This window comes from Monodelphis domestica, chromosome 3 (genome assembly GCF_027887165.1).
Source record: "Monodelphis domestica isolate mMonDom1 chromosome 3, mMonDom1.pri, whole genome shotgun sequence".
Taxonomy (NCBI): domain Eukaryota; kingdom Metazoa; phylum Chordata; class Mammalia; order Didelphimorphia; family Didelphidae; genus Monodelphis; species Monodelphis domestica.
In genome coordinates this window covers 249,065,232-249,085,934 of record NC_077229.1, presented here as the reverse complement: position 1 = coordinate 249,085,934, position 20,703 = coordinate 249,065,232, and the positions used below count along the sequence as shown (strand labels likewise).

The following is a 20,703-nucleotide window of genomic DNA, read 5'->3' as shown; positions in this document are numbered from 1 at the left end:
TGAAGGATATACAAATTAGCATTGACCAGGAGAATGTTTCCCATAGAACACTCTAGATTCCCAGCCTTGAGCCCAGAACTGTTATAGGATAGAAAGGAAAAGTTCCATGTTTTTCCACCTATTTGTATGTACTTCTGGAAATGGAAAATAGTTATATTTTAAAAGAAAAAAATAATTAAACTGCTTGATATCTTTGTTTTAATTCATTTTCACTTGTGTTTAATTTTTTAAACCTTTGTCTTCTGCCTTGGAATCTATACTAATTATCCATTTTAAGACAGAAGGGTGGTAAAGGCTAATCTATTGAAGTTAAGTGATTTATCCAGGATCACACAGTTAGCAAGTGTCTAAGGCCTGATTTGAATCCAGGACCCCCATAGCCATGCATTGTTCTCTATCCATTGATCCCTATAACTTCCCCTCTATTTACTTTTAATTTGTGACCTTCCCCTAGAAAGTAGTGAGAAAGTGAATTCTATATAATGCTAACAAAGAGCATTTGTTACTGTTGTCCAAACCTGTGTGAAATGCATATTGAGCCACTATGGGGTACTCAGGGAGGAGTAGTATGTCTGGTATGGAAGGCTTGTCATGCCCTCCTAGGGCAGCTATCCAGCCTCTAACCCTCACCTGACACCCAGCTCTAACTTGTGGCTCCTAGTAGCTGCTAGCATACGGCAGTGGCCACACCCCGGGCAACGGCTTCGCCAGGCCAGCTAAACCTTGTGAGGGTTGCCATCGGCTCGTCGACCCCTGCTGAACCAGGGCTTTGCTCACCCAGCATGTGAAGACTGCTTTGGCTGAACAGATGGAAGAAACCAATAAGAAGGTTCAACGGCTGAGAGGGCGATGCAGCAAGGCACTGTGGAGTGCTTAGGGCGTGTTGGAGCACAAAAGACAACATGGCCATCCAATGCAGCTGAGGAAGTCTCCAGGTGTAATGACTTTTCGTGCCACTGGACCCAGGCTTCCAACGCCGAGAGAGTGGGACTGTCTCTGTGCATCGACTTTTCTACTTAAACCTCCTTCACACACAAGCGTTTTTGTGCACACTCATCTATCCCCACCCTCTTCAAGCCATATGAGGGTACATCATAGATGAAAACGCACAAAGACAATTGTCATTCTTGGTTACCGAGAGACTACTATATAGTATACCTTTGATACTATATAGTATACCTTTGATATAGGTGTGCATGGAACTGGTATTTACATTCTGATCACATGAGGAGATTATATATGTGATTGGGTAAATTACGAAATGATTGATGATGATGATGATGATGATGACTATGATGACAAGAGGAATAGGTCTGGATTTGTCATTTCATTAATATAGGAAACTCTTGAGTGAGGAAGCTTCTTCTAGCAGTACCGATCAGTACCTTCTCTGTATGTAATTTGTATCCTTTAAAAGTTGTCAAGAACACTGACAAATTAAGTGACTCACTTAGGGTTATAGAGCCAATATGTGCCAGAGGTAGGACTTGAATCCAGGTCTCCCTAACTTCAAAATCTCTTTACATTACTCAGTGCTACCTTTCTGAAAATAGCACTGAAACCAACAACAAAGGTGAACATGATTATAGATCTTTAAAGTTTGCAAAACACTCTAAAACAAGAAATCGATCACAGATACAGAATTAGAAGGAAGCAAAAGGCAACTGAACTTTAACCTTGTAGGTGAAGAAACTGAGGTCTATGGGAATTAATGAACTACCCAAAATGAACTGGATAGTGAGTGCCATAGGTAAGGTTTGAACAGAAGTACCATTGCTATCATTTCATCAAACTCTTTGCATCCTCTTTCTGCCCTTAACCACCATAACTGAATGATCAACATTTCAGAACGTAGCTATGACTAATTTTGAAGAAAATCTTCTTCTCAGTAGATATGAGTATGTGCTTCCTAGTGTACTGCTGATAGTTAAGGGGTTAGGAACTACAAACGTATTAGGGATGTCAAACCTAAATGAAGATCTGGAATGGCAGGAAGTTAAGAGCCTGGGAAGTAAATGGAGAGGAGTGCACTTCAATTTCTGGACATCACGTAGGGGCTACCTAGAAAACATCATTGGTTAATGTGAATGGTAGTTTAAAAGTAAACATCTTTCTTTGCCTGCTCTGGATAAAGAAAGATACATATTTTATGCAGCTTTAGTGCTTTTTTGGGGAAAGATATATTTCTGAGCAACTCCCATTCCTGAATCTTCATTTGCTGCATGGCCTTCAACAACAAGCAACCCATTCAAGCTTAGAACTCCATATCCCCCATACTTTTTTATATGTTATATCTTCAGATGAAGTGTCATTTTGCCATTCTAATGTCTTAAGTTAACTGTAAAACCAAGCTCGGGTACTAAAAGTCAAACAAAAACCCATAGGGAAAGATGAAAAAGCAAGGTGGTCACAGTGATCCACATTGCTGAGAGAACAGTATTTTCCCCTTATCAGGATCATTGTTAATTGAATAATGAGCTGTTTTGGAAGAAAGTCTGAAAAAAAAAAAGTATTTTTCATGTGTGACCATAATGAAGTAACATAAATTTTTCCAGTCCTAATTTCCTCACATATAAAATGAGGAAAAATAATAGCATCTACATTATTTGACTATTTTGAATATAAAATTAGATATATATTACAATATATATGAAGCATTTGTAAACCTTAAACTAATTACTCTATAAATACAGTTTATAATTACCCCAAATCCTCATATCTCCCAGCCTCTCAAAATATCAGCCTAGGTGTCAATTTTGACTTCTCAGATTCACTCAGCACATATATTGAAACCATTAAAATAATTTGTCATTTTTATAATCACATAATTTCTTGTGCACTTTCTACTTATAATCCTTGTATAAACACTTAACATTTCTCACTTGGAAATCTTCTCATTGTTTTCCATCTATCCTCAACTCTGCTGCTGGTGACTTCCTAAAGCAAAATAAAAGTAGTTATAAGAGATAAACAGTGCTTACTGTATGTTGTTAACTAGACTAAGTATTTTATAAATATCATGTTTCATCCTCACTACAACCTTAGGAGATAAGTTCTATTATTATCCCTATTTTATGCATAAAGACACCAACAAATAAAAATGAAATGACTTCCCCAGATTCACACAATAGGAAACATCTGAGGTGGCATTTAAACTCAGATTTTCTTGACTCCAGGTCTAGAGCTCTATTCAGTCAATCACCTAGATTACCAGGTAAGTGTGACTATACATATGTCCCTTACTCCATAAACTCTATTGGTACCCCCATTAGCTCTAAGATTGAGCAGAAAATCCCATGTTCATCATGAAAAGTCCTTCCACAAGCTGGCCCCTTCTTACTTTTCCAGCCTTCTTATAATGTATTCCCATTGCTTCAATATATGATCCATTACATTGGCCTACTTGCTGTTTATCACAAAAGACCCTATGTTTGCCAGCCCTGTTCCTTTGCACTGGCAGCTTCCTATGAATTCTTTACTAACAATGCCTAGCTTCTCTAACTTCCTTCAAAATAGCTCAAATCTCACCTTCTGTAGGAAGTTTTTCCTACTTCCCATTCTCTAATTTCTATTCGCTACCATTTTTCACTGTATATGTATATTGTTATTTTCATCTAGAAGTTCCCATTAGAATATTGATTATCCAAGTGCAGAAACCAGACTTTTTCTTGTCTCTGTTCTAGCCTGGCACAATTGCTGACACATATCAAATGCTTAATTAATAAGGTTTACTAATGCTTAAATGGATGAATGTTACCTGTTGTTCAGCTGATGACATGAAGCTAAAAAGACAATAGATGAGGCACACCCATCACTATATTTGCATCACTTCTGCACTCTGAAAATGGACAAGGATTTGAGCTTGTGATTAAAATATAGGCAGGTAGAAGGCTGAATTGTCTTTGATAAATTTTAAGGCACCTTTAACTATCCCAAATATCTATCTGAATCAAAGCTCTGTTTTTTAATGCCAGCATTCTAATGGTGTTATGGCATGGCAATGGAACATGCAACACTAGTCTCCAAAGAATTGAAAATGATTATCACTGAAGGGGCAATGGACTTGTGTTTTGAGCATGTGCAGGCTGCCATATAATACATAAGAAGTTATGAAGTACTTGGTTATAAGATACCATTCAAAAGAATGGTTGGCCAGATAATTGAAGTGAGATGCTTGATAAATAGCACATCTACTTCATTGCTATAGTAGCAACATCCAAAGAAAGGCAGAGTCTTCAAAGAAATTGGGTACACCTATTGCAGGATGATGGCAAGATTTAAACAAAGGGATATTTTAAAATAAATTTTAATATTTTAAAATAAAAAAGATATTTATACATATCATTATGAATTGCTGAAATAAGTCAGAAAGGAAAAATTTTAATTATTAAGTAGTGTTTATCCTGGAAAAGAAAAGATGTGGAGCTGGAGTTGGGTCCAGGGTAGGGTAGGAAATGAAAGAACGAGTAAGATTAATCTTTAAGTATTTGATGACTATAATGGAACAGAGGCAATAGGCTTATCTCCTAGGTCCTGGGGGCAAGAATAAAAGGAATAAAGTTGGAGAGAAACAAATTTATGCTCAACAGAGGGTAAAAGTAAGTAATGATTAAAGAAGGTCCAAACCAAAAACAATTGCCTTTGGCAGTAGTTTCTTCATTACTAAGGGATCATTTCATGCAGTTTATTTATTTCTTATGGCTGTTGTACAGAGGATAATTGCCTTCATGTGAAAAGGGTGTGGAATAGCATCTAGATTTCTTCATAAGTCAGAGATTCTATGATTCAATGAAATTAAATTACTTTTTCAGGATTTAAAAATACTTTATTTTGAGAAAGTCATTTTCATGATTAATATTTACTTTTTTATGCCTATATGGATGTTAATTACAATCTTTTTGCACAGAAATTTGGAAATTTTTTCAAAACAGGTCACTGACATTTTAATAAACATGATTACATAAATAATTAATAAAACATCATATTTAAGAGATTTAATTGAAATATTGAAAAATATATGATTAAATTAATGGTCATGAAGATAGAAAAAAATATACCTGAGGGAAAATAAGTAGATTTTACTTTCATGATACTGTATAGTCATTTTATTGGTGAACTTTGGACCATCAATACAAATAAGACTATATTCAAAGCAAGCTGTCATTCTCTTATTTGTGTTAGGCTATAATAAATATCTGTTATATAAAACTTATTGAGTTGGCAGAACATGACTAAAAGTACAAAAAAAGTTTTTTTCAAATATGCAATTAACATTTTATCCTATTAAGTTCAATATATTAAGCACTGAATGAGGCAGATATGAATTTATAACAAAAGGAAAATATATGTATATATAATATTACCCATAATATATTATATCAATTTTCTTTTTATATACCTATATTTACATATGTGCATTTAAAATTTAGGTATATATAGTGTTTATACATACAGTCTTATCTATACTATTCATTCTACTTGATATATCAGCATGACACTTAGTATATGATTTTCTTCATATGTTATGTAATATAATTCTTTAAGTTAACGTAAGCCACTATGTTAATATTAGGCAACATCATTATTATCTCCTAAGCAGTGGTAGTTGAAAGAGTATAAATGCTTTAATAATATTTAATAAAACATTTTTTTTCCGTTTCAGATTTGCCTGAAAGTCAGGCAAATACATCTATATTTTCCAAATTATATTATCCTTTTTATTCAAGAGTATTTCCTGTCACTTATAGTGGATCATATTTTATATGATTTTTTATAAGTTCAGGTTTTTTGGTTTTTTATGTTTACACAATCCAATAAAACTTGTCCTCACAGGAATACCTAATCCTTCTTTTGATCAAATTAACTTGAAATATTTTGTCTCCAAAATAATGCTACCAGATCTATATCCCAATGATATTAAAGATATGGGGGCAGGGGAATAACTACTTGTACAAAAAGATTCATAGCAACTATTTTGGTGATAGCAAAGAACTGGAAAATAAAGGAATGTCTATCAATTGGCTGAACAAGTTGTGGTATATGACTATAATGAAATACTGTTGTGCCATAAGAAATAATGACTACTCTCAGCTTCTGGGCCAAAACCCCACTATTTGACAAAAAATGCTGGAAAAATTGGAAAACAGTAAGAGAGATTAAGTTTAGATCAACATCTCATACCCTACACCAAGATAAATTCAAAACAGGTGAATATAATAAAGAGGGACCTAAATACAAATATATTTAAATTAAATATAAAGAAGGAAACTATAAGTAAATTAGGTAAACATAGAATAGTATACCTATCAGATGAATGTGAAAGGAAAGAATTTAAGACCAAGCAAGAGAGAGAAAATATAACAAAATATAAAATAAATAATGTTGATTACATTAAATTTAAAAGGTTTTATACAAACAAAACCAATGCAACCAAAATTAGAAGGAAGCAACAAATTGAGAAAAAATCTTTATAACAAAAATCTCTGACATAGGTTTAATGTCTCAAATATATAAGTAGCTAAATCAGTTATATTAAAAAATCAAGCCATTCTCCAATTGACAAATGGGCAAGGGACTTGAATAGGCAGTTTACAGATAAAGAAATCAAAACTATCAATAAGCACATGAAAAAGTGTTCTAAATCTCTAATAATTAGAGAAATATAAATCAAAATAACACCAAAGCACCACCTCACACCTAACAGATTGGCCAATATGACAGCAAAGGAAAGTAATAAATTTTGGAGGGGGTGTGGCAAAATTAGGACACTAATGTATTGCTGGTGGAGTTGTGAATTGATCTGACCCTTCTGGAAGACAATTTGGAACTGTGCTCAAAGGGCTTAAAAAGACTGACTGTACTTTTAATCCAGTCATACCACTGCTGGGTTTGTATCCCAAAGAGATAATGAGGAAAAAAGACTTGTACAAAAATGTTTATAGCTGCACTCTTTGTTGTGATAAAAAATTGGAAAATGAAAGGGTATCCATTGATTGGGGAATGGCTGAATAAATTGTAGTATCTGATGGCGATGGGATACTATTGCGCTGAAAGGAAAAATGAACTGGAGGAATTCAATGTGAACTGGAATGACCTCTACGAATTGATGTGAGCAAAACGAGTAGAACCAGGAGAATATTGTACAGAGACTGATACACTGTGGTACAATTGAATGTAATGGACTTCTCTACTAGTAGCAATTTAATGATCCTGGACAATTCTGAGGGACTTATGAGAAAGAATGTTATCCACATTCAGAGAAAGAACCATGGAAGTAGAATTGCAGAAGAAAAACATTTTCTTGATTACATGGTTCGATGGGAACATGAATAGGGATGTAGACTATAAATGATCACTCTATTGCAAATAGTAATAATATGGAAATAGGTTTTGAACAATGATACATGTGAAAACTAGTGAAATTGCTTGTTGGAAGGAAGAAGGAGGTAAGGGAGGGAAAAAACATAAATCATATAACCATGGAAAAATATTCTAAATTAATTAATTAAATAATTTAAATATTAAAAAAATAATGACTAGGACAATCACACACACACACACACACACACACACACACACACACACACAAACCTGGAATTACTCTAATAAAGTGATGCCAAGTAAAGTGAGCATAACCAGGAGAATTTTGTACCCTATGACAGCAATGATTTATTATGAAAAACTGAATGATTTAACCATCATCAGCAAAGAATCCAAGACAGTTACAAAGATTCATGACAAAAGTAACTATTTACCATCATAAAAATAACTGATAGAATCTTCATGCAGCCTGAACATTCCTTTTTTCATGTTATTTCCTTCATGAGTTTTCCCCCTTCCATAAGTTATGTCTTCTTTCACAGTAAAACAAACATGGAAATGCATATAGTGTGATAATATAACTATAGTCTGTATCAAAATATTTACCATCTGGGAAGAAAGGATGGGAGAAAAAAAGATAACACTGACCATGAAATGTAAGAGATTATTAAAATTGTATTTATAGGTAAACTAGAAAAATAATTAAAAAAATAAAGTAACTTGAAATTCATAAGTTCCAATGAATCTTGATTACAGTATTCATTTGGGAATGGAAAGGTGTGAAAAAGGATTCGATTTTGGAGTGAGTTAACCGGGTTCAAAACCCGACTGTCTTGTGTAAGTCATTTATCCTCTCTAAAACTCAATGTTCTTATCTGCAAAATGATAGAATTAGAATAGAATATTTTAATATTCCTTATCACTCAATTTAATTTTGTGAGTTTATCAGTTAAGTGAAGTCACAAAATTTCAAACACTACTTAAGCCACTAAACAACAAAAATGAATCAAACTTAGTGTTAACTTGCTGCCCCATTGTCCCCTCTAACCATTCTCCATTTGTTATTTACTCATTAAATACACATAGATATATGTCTGTATGTTTGTATGTATGTATAGGTATAGTTTCTGGCATTTAAATAAAATTCTTAAGAATATGGAATATGTCATGCAACATATATTAAAACAAAACTAATTGATCTGGTAGTCAACAGAAATAAATTATATCTCTCTTGAACTAAGGATTTTGCATTTGTAAAATTAATAGGTTAGATGAGTAATCATCTTTTACCTTCCTTCTACCTCAAGAATTTCATGACACTTATTTGATATTCCATGGCGATCCACAATACTGTTGATGCATAAAGTAAGAACTCAACATCAATCTATCTATCTATTTATATATCTGTCTATCTGTCTGTCTGTCAGACTGTCTATCTATCATCTAAAATATATTAGTAACATTATAAAATTGTGGAATCCATGAATAGATTCCAAGAGGATTCATAAATTATTACTTGTTTATCTATACAAGCTGGTTTAGTAACATTCTTGAGCGTGCCTAAGTCAATAGCAACATAGATTTGGTCAAATTTGAATGGATTCAATTATTCTAATTATTGGTATTCCATCCAAAACTTTGAGTCATTCCTTCTGGTAAGAGTAATCTTTTCAACATATCAAAATGCCACTGAATTAGATGTTTGCCAATTGGGATTTATATTTGTTTTGAAAGCCTCATATATAAATGTGGAAATTCTGTCAAAAATAAAAGGCAGCAACTAAAATCCCTTAAAACAATTTTAATTCAGTGTTTATTGAAATTAATATGCTTACTATTTTAATTTTTTAATCTCTAAGATCTTATCCCACAAATAATTTTAAATTAAAAAAGTAAAAGATTTTCCTATAGTCAAAGGAAATGAGAAAACATGTTATGCAAAATAAAATTTTAAAATAGTCATCATAAATATGCTGTTTTAGGTAATCCTGTGAGGATAGAAAGAAAATAAATAAATGGTAATAAGTTCTATGAGAACAGAGACTCTGTCTTACTATAGTTTTTATGTCTCCAAATTATTAAACATACACTACTTTCAATAAGGTACTGATATCCCATTGAATCAATGAACATGTTTCAGATATGTGTTTTTTAAATGTGAAATTTTATTGTCTGAAAATCTGTGCTATCAAAATTGGGAAACCTCAAATTAACTATGCTCAAAACAATAATCTTCTATTTACATTATCCTTTTTTCTTACTCCCCTCACCAAATCAGTTTGTTTTATTCTGTCAATTATGTTCCTTATCTCTAATCTTTATCTCCTAATCAATGTTCCCAATAATAGATTCCTATATAGGCTCTCAATAAATCTGGACCATTGCAATAATTTTCCCACTAATCATTACCCTTACTAATTCAGTTCAGATGCTGCTGGTGCAAAAACAAGACAAAACAAAACAAAACAAAACAAACAAAAAACTACTCATCCATTTATTTATATAATTTCTCTTTCAATTCTTCATTGGTTCTCTTTTGCCTGCTGAATAAAGTGAAATTTCTTTAATCTGGTAGGTAGTGTAATTTAAAACTAGAGAAAACTATATCGAATCTACTGGTCATATCCCTGTATAAATCATATAACTTTTCTGGATCTCATTTTTCTAGTAACACATTAAGATTAGACTAGATAATCTGCAATTCTCTGACCCTATATAACTACTTAACTTGTCTTAGGCTCATTATTTCTCTTCTTATTTATTATCCTTCAACAAATAAACACTTGTGCCACCAAACTCTATACACACGCCATTCTTTTTAAATTTCATTTAATTGATTAAGAAAAAATTTCCATGGTTACATGATTTATGTTCTTTCTCTCCCTTCCTCCCACCCCCCTTTCATAGCCACTGTGCAATTCCACTTGGTTTTACATGTGTCATTGATCAAGACCTATTTCCATATTATTAATATTTGCACTACCGTGATCCTTTAATGTCAATATCCCCAATGATGTTCCAATCAACCCATGTGATCAAGCAGTTGTTTTTCTTCTGTGTTTCTATTCCCACAGTTCATCCTCTGAATGTGGGTGTTGTTCTTTCTCATAAGTCCCTCAGAATTGTCCTGGATCATTGCATTGCTGCTAGTAGAGAAGTCCATTACATTCCATAGTGACACTGTAAAAGTCTCTGTATATAAGGTTCTCCTGATTCTGCCCCTTTTACTCTGCATCAATTCCTGGAGGTCTTTCCATATACATGCCATTCTTGTCCACATCCCTTTCTTAAACCCTTTTTTCATTATTGCTTATAAAAATTCAGTTTCTTTTTCAAAACCTATCTCAACTACTAACTTGTCTTTTAATTCATTCCTATTCCTTCCTGAGAGAACGTATCCTTTCTTCATTTAACTGTGCATAGTATCCTATGACTCATTCTCTACTTTGTATACATTTGACTTATTATAGGCCCACATTAAATTGTATCTTAATAAAGGGAAGATTAGAGGACTTATCTATTTTTTTATTTCTGTCCCCCTACTCAGACTTCCAAAAAATTTGAATTATGTTAGGCATAAAAGTGGTAGAGTGGATAGAAAGCAGAACTTGGAGTCACACAGACCTCAGTTTGGATTCTGTCTCAGATATACATTTGTTAAGTAAGACTCATCAAGTCACTTAATCTTCCTCATCATTTCTGTTTCCTTATCTGTAAACTGAGGATAACGGCACATGTCTTATAGTGTTATTGTGGGGAATTAACCTCTATAAAGATTCATTAAAACCTATATTAATATCATCATCTCTTAGTAAATGGTAGCTGAATATTATATAAATGTTGAGAAAATCTGATTACATTATCATAATGGATTAATATCCAGATAAAGTATTAAGCCATTTAAGGAAAGGTACATTCAGAATTTTGGAGAAGAGCAAAGTGTCTTCTAACAAAGGTTTTAAGTATGCCACTGAAGTTTAGAGTTAGTGTGATTCAGTGAAAAAGTACTGGCCAAGGATTTTGAGGGACATGTGATCATGCATCTAGACCTGAAAAACACTCAGAAACCATCTAGCTTATTCAGCACATTTTATAAGCAAGGAAACTGAAAACCTCTTATAATCCTGACAAGACCATTGACTGTGTGGCTTTGAGAAAATATATAATTTTTGGAATTCAATTCTCTTATTTGCAAAATGTGGAATATGAGCAACATGACCACTAAAAAGCTATCCACGAAATTATAAGATACATATGTGCCTAAACTGAAGAACCTAAAAACTGGTTGATTTCTCTTTCACAATTGACTGTAAATAATATTATTGATGTTGATATTTTCTCCTGATGAGTCATTACCAACAGATCGGGATTAACCTTCCAAAAATTATATCCTTGGAATTTTAGATTTGACTGTATTTCCATTGAACATATTTAACCCACATTTTAATTTACATTCTACACCTTTAATCTTTCTAAATATTACTATTTTACCAAAGTTAATTTATCCATGAAAAAGATACTTGTCAGTTATTAAGAAGTGTAACAATGCAAAAGAGTTGGGAAACTAAATTGCTCCCTTGATAATATTTTAGATTAATCTATTACCTTCATTATCAAAGGGAAAAGCGTTTTGAATTAAGTGCTGCCAACCATTACAGAAAATTCCTTCTCTGAAATTGTTTGATTTAAAGTTTCAATTATCTTTTTGTAGAAAACCTAGGCAATGACCTCAAGTAGAAAATTTTAAACACACAATGAAATAGGGAAGTGTTTAAGTGTTTGCACATTAAAATGCCAAGTGAATACTTTAAAATATAACATTAATGAAAGCATAATTCTTGGTAAATTTCCTCTATTAATTTAAGCTCACTTTGTAAACAATATGAAAGTTTTGACTGCAAAAAAACCTTAATGGATGACTTTTATATAAAAGTAAACTTTAAGAAAGACATTAGCCTTATTTGACTATCATTTCCTGTTTATAATCTTCTACTATTACTATAATTATATGCTTCATTTTGTTGTCACAGAGTTTATTTGTTTCATCCTCTGCTATGTTTTTTGAAGCATACCATATCTCCACTGCAGGTAGATATGGAAAAGAACTTACAAAAGTAGACTGACTTCTCCTTCTTAAAAAAAAAACTGAAAAAAGCTGGAAAACAAAATGAAAACAGATGTTTCGAGTTCAGTTCTGATCACATTAAACAAGGTATAACTCTATGTCAATGTATATTCAAAATATCCTACTTGAAAATAGAACAAGATGGAGCCAATGTGGTAGAGTAGAAGCAGAGAAAGCTTGAACCATTTAAATCCTCTACAACCAAATTTAATACCTCAAAACAAATACTGGAGTAACACAATCAACAAAGGGAAGGAACAAAGCAACTTTCGTAAAGAAAACAACTTGAATATATAGTCAAACAGAGTCTAGTTTACTGGGGTAAAAGGGGAGAACAAAGTTGCACCAATGAGTACCAGTACACAGGTCAATAGCAAGTACCCCACCCCTACCCCATACCTACACTACCAGATTTTGAATCTGGTTGTAAGGCATCTTCAAGATCTTGAGATCCTGCCTAAGCCAATAGCAATGGAACCACCCCACATACCACTTAAATATCCAAAACCCATCCCAAGTTTGAAGTGAGGCGGAAAGCCCTAGCACAGAGTACTTGATTGTATGCAAGTCTAACACAGTCCCAGAAGGAAGCACTGAGGCCCTACTAAAGCCCAAATTGAGGCCCCAGGCCCCAGCACAAGACAGTTAGCAAGGTGCTTAGTTGGTGGAACCCCAAATGGAGTCCCAAAGTCCTCACCAAATCTTACAGTGAAGACATGAACCCCAGTTCAAGGCAGTCCACAGCTCTCTGACCTATGTAAGCCCAGAATGTGGCTCAGAGCCCCAAAGCAAGTTGAAAGTAATGTTACAAGGCACAGGACAAGGCAGTTCACAGTATGCCTGGCCTGCAAAAGCCCAGAGTGAGTATAATAGTCCGACCAGCAGCTGTTACATAAAGTATTTCCTTAGTGGGTTTGGGCTTGAGAAGGAGAAAGGAGTCTGAGAAAATGGGTGATAAATAAAGAGACACAGACAAGTTAATTTAAATGGGGAGCAGTGCTGGTCCCTGATTATAATAATATAATATATAATATAACTAATATAACTAAAGTAACTAGTAAAAGAATAAATTTAAAATTCCCAGTTAAATAATAAATTGAAAACTGTAAAAATCAAAAGAGTAATTAATAAAATTGAAAGTAAGAGAACCATTGAACTAATAAATAAGACTAGGAGATGGTTTTGTAAAGAAAAATAAGAATAAAATAGAGCATGCTTTAGTTTGATTTAAAAAGGGAAAGAGGGAGGATAAACAAATGAACAGCATATAAAAAGGTGAATTTAAGACCAATGAAGACTAATTTAAAGCAATCATTAGAAGCCATTTTGGCCAATAATATGCCAATAAATCTGACAATTGAGGTGGAATGGATGAATGTTTACAAAACATAAGTGGCCCAGATTAACAAAAGAAGAAATAAAATACAGAAAGGACCACCTTGTATGAAAATATCTATAACATCTCTTTTGGTGGTGGCAAAGAACTGGAAATTGAGGGAATGTTCCTCAACTGCGGAATGGCTAAACAAATTGTGGTATATCTTGGTGATGAAATATTATAGTGGTTGTTATAGGAAATGAATAGCAGGATAATTTCTGAAAGTGGAAAGACTTGCCTGAACTGATGCAGATATAAATAAGCAGAACCAGGTGAACATTTTACACAGTAACAGCAATATTTTACTAACATAAGCTGCGGAAGACTTAGCTCTTGCAACAATACAATGATCTGTGACAATTCTGAAGGACTTATGACAAAGAATGATATCCACCTGCAGGGAAAGAAGTGTTAGAGTAAGATCAAAGCAGGGTATCTTTCATATTAGTTTATTTACAGTTTTATTTTTGTGTTTTGGTTTTATATGTGTATTCTCTTAAAACAATGACCAATATGGAAGAATTATTTGCATGATAATACATGAATAATCCATATCAAATGAATTACCATCTCTGAGAGGTGGGGGAGAATAGGGACAGAAGGAGACAATATGGAATTTATCATTTCAGAAAACATGCTGAAAATTATTATTGTATGGAATTGAGAAAATTAAATATATTTGAATTTAAAAAGAAAAAAAAAGCTAAAAAAGTAAAAATAAAAACATACTATTGACTCCAGTCACCAATTTGGAGCTTGGGTTATTTATCTAATGTAGTAAGAATGATATTCAAGTCCTATTTTCTTCCACTATCTGTTATCCCAGGCTTAATATTATTTCTTTCTAAATGCTCTTTTACATCCACACAGTAAAAAATGTTATCCATTCACAGAAAATATCACTGCCATTCAGAAAAAAAAAATTTGCATGTAAATATGTAATTATGAAAGCAAGGGAAAGGCTTTCCCTCTAATTGTGTAAAATTATTCCATATGCCATATCCATATTCCATATGTAAAATAATTCCATATTCCATAATAGAAACACTGGAGACACTTAAGGTAGGTTTACATAGCCCTAGCAAAATGTAAAGTGGAGTAATTATATAGTGAATAAGAGTAATATAGACAAACTAATTTTCAAAATCCTCCTCTTTTATTCTCCTTCCTTTCCTCTCTCTCTTCTCTCCTTCCTTCTTTCTTTCCTTCTTTCATCCTTCCTTCACTCTACCTTCATTTCTTCTTTTTTTTTCTTTTCTTTCCTCCCTTTTGCTCTACCTTCATTCCTGGCTTTCTCCCTTCCCATTTTTCTGCTTTTGAGGGAAAAATATTTTAGAAGTATTATCTGTTTTATGAATATTAAGATTCTTATATCTAACAAAGAAAAAATATTTTCTAAGAATTGGAAATGCATTTATTTTCCCCTGAGTTTAAATCCATTGTGGAATATTTTTTTTTGTCCTATTCATTTTGGATTGATCCATTACTGTTCATTCACTTCTATGTTCTCTGTGTTGACTTTTAACATTTCTAATTCAACCATTGCTTTCTCATTCAATCCAAAATAGGGGAAATTAAATTCCTTAAGAATAATAAAATTATTTTCCTTTGCAAATATCTAATCATTTGGTATAAATCGATATCTTCAATAACTATGAATATTATTTTTCATATAGCTAGAAAAACAATAGCTTAAAATGATAATGAAATTTAAAAGCTTACTGGTTTTCCAGAAATATCAGAATATTCATCATTCTACTGTTGTTGTTTTTTTCTTTCTAATAATGTATAATTTTGCTTTTCTAGAGTCAAGAGTTATTAAAAAAAACAACTATAGAAACACTCTGCCATTTACTACTTGACCAAGTCATTGGAAAGTCTCCTGAGCCTCTTTAGAAGAAAAGTTAGAGTTCTAGGCATAGCAATGGAGGGCAAGTGATTCCCAAAAGAGTGGAGAAGCATGGATCCAGAGAAGAGCTATCATGTTAAATGGTGGGAAGTAATGATGAGGAGAGCAAAGGCTAATAACGAACTGTACTAACTGAAATTTTAGGCCTTGGTTTTGTTACTTTTAAATTATGAGGGTTGGATTAGATAATCTCTTAGGTGCTTTCTAGCTGTAAATCTGTTGATCCTTTTGTTTTCTCCAAGTGTCTTGTTGCTATGGTGATTGTTGCTATAGGAATTTGACACAATTTGCACTGAAATTGCATTCAAGAAAACATTGTATCCATTGGAAGCAAGCCAGAAAGATTATGGGAAAATAGAACTTTATATAAAAATCTGTATTAAACTAAACATGTTTTGTATAAAAATCTGTATTAAACTAAACATGTTTTGTACCTGACATTTCCCCCTGTGTTTTAACATTATATTTTAAGTTTTTCCTTCTCTTTTCCTGATGTTCACCTTTCCCAGTTTTTAAAAATTCTGATTATCAAAGCCATTTTCTACTTGAGTTGGGTTTGGGCATGCAAGTACAATCTCTTTCCATATATTAATAAAAATGAGAACTAAGTTAGAGGCTGATTTTTTTTTAATTTTGACATCTGATGTTACATTATGAAGATATGTGTAATACCAGATTATATATAATCCTGGCAGCAGAATACATAAATCCAAGTCAAACCATATTGGGTGGGAGACAAAACAAAAAGGTTATAAGACTTGCTTTTATCTCATTAATCTTTCATATAAGTCTTCTAAATCCTTACATCTATGGGTTAGAGGAGTGTACTGAATTTTCCAGTATTTGTCTTTGTTCCCCAAAGTCTCTACAGAGAGAACTACAAAGTTCTAAATGTCAACCAACACATTCATAGTTATATATTTAAAAATACCATATTTGAATTTTGAATTATTCTATATATTCAACACCCATAATAGGAATTGAATATTAACCAATGTAATAAATATATTTGTGTGTTTATTTGGTGATCGAAGTAGCATGTGTCTCAGATTAATAGATAAAGCAGTCTATTACATCTTCACTTCATTATTTAATTAATTGTATTTCCTTTAAACTTTTTTTTCTTTCTGGTTAGTATTAATAGTAGTATTAGTGTTACCTTATAAAATAGGATTTCTTTAAATACAACTTACTTTTCGGGGGTTGGAGGCATGATAAGAGGTGTTCAGTAATCCACTTACTACACATATTTTTATTTACTTATGTGAATAATGTGGTATACAGTTTCTCTTCCCAACAGCTCCTACATTCAGTGGAAGTTAAGCTCTTTGAATGTAGGTAATGGAATTTTTGTTTTTCTGTTCCCAGGTCTTTAGGGGCAGTGATGCATACTGGTTAAAGAACTATCCTAGGCACTAGGAAGGCTTTAAGTACTACCATTAACATATACTGGCTATGCTTCTGCTCCAGATGCAATTCTCTCTGTCCTTTGAAATCTAGGATATAAAAACTTAATAACTACTTTAGGTATTAGCACATTCTGAAAGACCTTTCCTTGTTCCTCAGACAATGCAGGAGTGGGGTCAGGAGGAGTAACAATGATGATTATAGCATGCTTATCCTAATTTCTGTCATCTCACACATCATAAACTTAAGTTAGTGGTGGTTCTAATGGCTTTTTGTAATGCAACTGATTGCAGTTGATCTTTTCCTTGCTGAATGTAAATCAGGACAGGTAGAAAGGATATACTAATAGAAATGGTCAAAGATAAGAACATCAACAATATAAATTAAAAATCCAAAAAAGGTCCTTAAAGAAGTATATATGCTATTTATCTAATCATTTAAATTATCAAGCATGTATCAGTTACCAAGTACAAGCCAGACACTGTGCTGGGAATGAAATGGAAAATATTTTTCACAGATATAATTAAACTTTATGGATTTTAGAGATACTACTTGACCTCAATGAACCCCACTTTTCTCAGCTATAAAATAGGGATAATAATACTTGTACTTTTTAAAAACCCATTTTGTTTTAGAGGGAATTATAAAGTGTTATATAAATAGTATATCAATATCTATATAAGTTGTATGTTTTAGTATATGTATAGTATGTATATGTATGTGTGTGGGTGTGTTTAAAGCACTGATGGACATAAACAAATATTCACTGGCATTAGAGGATGATTGATTCTTGTCAAGACCTTTGTCTTTCCCTTCCTCCAAAATATTCAAAACCTTTGAATTTCACATTCACATTCTTAGCACTATTTTGCACGAACATGGCAACTAAAAAAGCTTTCATTTCTTTCTTTCACTGAGCTGTAGAGTAAACAAAACATTTAGAGTACTGATGGTGGGCTAAGAATGACATGAAAAATGAACAAAGCATAAGGAGCCTCCACTTTTGATGAATTTCTTGTCATTGACTCTAGAAGGAAAGCTGACAGGTGAAATTGCTTACTTTACAGAGGACTGATCAAGCTCCAGTGAGGTAGATGACATGTAAAACAGCCACAGTCAAAAGAAAATTCCAAATATATTGCATGGCATCTTTAGCAACTTCTGAATATGACAGCAACTAATCAATATTTGATCTAACTTTGTATTATATAGGATTGGGGTAAAAATATGTCACTTCTGGATTTGGAGGGTGATAGTCCCAAATTAAAAAAAAAATTAAATGTAGTTTAAGAAAGACAGATTTTCACTAGTTTAAAAAAATTCTTGATTTCCAGAGATATGAATTTCCTGGTTATATAAATTCATTGTGCTTTCTTTATTTGGCTTTTCTAATAATCCCCCCCCCAAAAAAAAAAAACAAACTTCAATATAGTTGTTCAGATGAAGATGTTATCTGGATGTTCTTGACAAACACTAAGATAATTCTGATATCCATTTTCCTCAAATTTAGTCTCCTCTATAAGATATAACCCTACAAAGAGAGAATATATACCCTCCCTCTTTTCTATCAATATAAATCCTTTTCTGAATATACAACAATAGTTTTTCCCTTTCCCCCTATGTATTTATTCATCCTGTCTCTGACACATAGTTTATAAGTGGACACTGGGTAAATCACTTAACCCTTCTTTGAACTTTAATTCAAGTGCTATTTGTTTGGCTTTTATGGTTCCCCACAGAATTCATGACCTAATTTCAGTGAGTAAATGAACCTGAATGGGGTGAAAATAAATTGTTATTTTAATGTTTATCATAATATTACAAACTAATACCATTAGTGTCTTTTGAAATTTTACATATTTTATTCTTGCATTTAAAGACACCCTAAGAAGGAATACTTGGTTATTTCCCAACTACCAAAGGGTCCAGGACACAAAAATTTTAAGAATCTTTCCATTAATTACACTATACTTTAATAGATGTTAAAATAGAGAGGAAGCTAGGACCAACATAACAGATTGTTCTGTGAAGGATATATTCCAGGGGGCACTTAGGTCCTCCAGGAAATAGGCTATTATTGCCCTTGACACTGTTTACACAATATCTTTATTTTTAGGCATTTTATTTTGCAAATAATGGAATCTAAATATAATATTTAAAAATACTGCCTCTTTATATTTTAACAGCTCTTAATTCATACAAATATTACTTTGTATACATATTGATATACTGATTGACAATAGTGATTAAAATATAAAAATGTCTTACAGATTTAAAATAATTAGGGTGAAGAAGTAAAAACTATGAAATGTTACAATTTTGATTGTTTCAGTATTTGCTAATTAAATATTAAGTCATATCCCATCTAAAATTATTTTAATAATGTGTAACACTAATTGTTTAAATGTTAAGATACTTGAAAACAATATTCTCTTTAAAATGAGTTAAATGTTTCCCCACATTTTCTTGCCAGACTCATTTCAATACAGATAATATACATAAAATGTATAAATTGATTCAATCATGCTTCCTTCACTCTTCCTTACTCACTACCTTACCTCAATCCCTTATTACCTCCCCTTCCTTCCTTCCTTTCTTCATTCCTTTAATGACCCAAAGCAATGGATAGTCTTGAATTGAGAATTGAATTGAGTCAGTCAACTAGCATCTGTTAAGTTATTATCATGTGTCAGTCATTATCTTAATCATTTAGAGATATATAGAAGGCCCAATCAATGTCATTACCCTCAAGGAGTCCAATAGGACACAATATGCAAGTAGAAAGTAATCTCAGAGGAAGAATTCTTAGCATTGGAGGGTGAGAATAGACACAAGATAAAGACCTCTTGAAGAGACAGTCAATCTTGAAGGAACAAGGGAAGCAGAAATTTGATGGGAAAAGAGAGAATATTCCAGATCTGGAGGAAAGCTAATTTGAAAAGCTGGGAATGATCCACAGAAAGAATAGCAAGGAAGCTAGTGTTATCGGGCTCCTAGAGTAAGTGGAGGAGAGTCAAGTATAAGAAGCCTGAAAATATAGAAAGAGTCCAGGATTTTGAAGGCTTCAAATGCTGAGCACCTTATAGGAAAAATAATCACTGCATTTATCTTGTTCTTTATGACACAAAATTGTAATTTAGGAAGAAGATACAATGTATCTTAGGAAAAGATTTTTTTCCTTAATTCTTTGTGAAGAAATTACTGCTGAGGCAGTAAATTTATTTATAAGAGCACAACTATTACTGCACTAGAAAATATTAGGGAAAGCACATAAATCAAAATACCAGAACAATTCCTTAAGGAAAAGAAATGTCAGTGACACAGTGATACCCTTTATGTGGAGTATATTAGAGATGTAAGTTACCTCAAGGCTTCAATTGATTGATTTTTTTTTTCAATGGATGACTTAATTCATATTTCAAGGTCTTTGTTTCCTTAGATGATTGCTCTTTTAATCTTTTTTATGTTTTGGTTTTTAAGTATTGTTATTATTTTTGGAGTATGTCTTACTTAATTCTCCCATTTGAGGTTTGCGAAGCAACACAGATATACCCAAAGAAGGAA

The 20,703-nt window shown here is 32.6% G+C and overlaps 1 pseudogene; it reads left to right on the top strand.

Annotated features, from left to right (window-relative positions):
* The first annotated feature begins 1,261 nt into the window (after positions 1-1,261).
* LOC100617096 (U6 snRNA-associated Sm-like protein LSm6) overlaps positions 1,262-20,703 on the top strand; it is a 131,065-nt pseudogene continuing 111,623 nt past the window's right edge.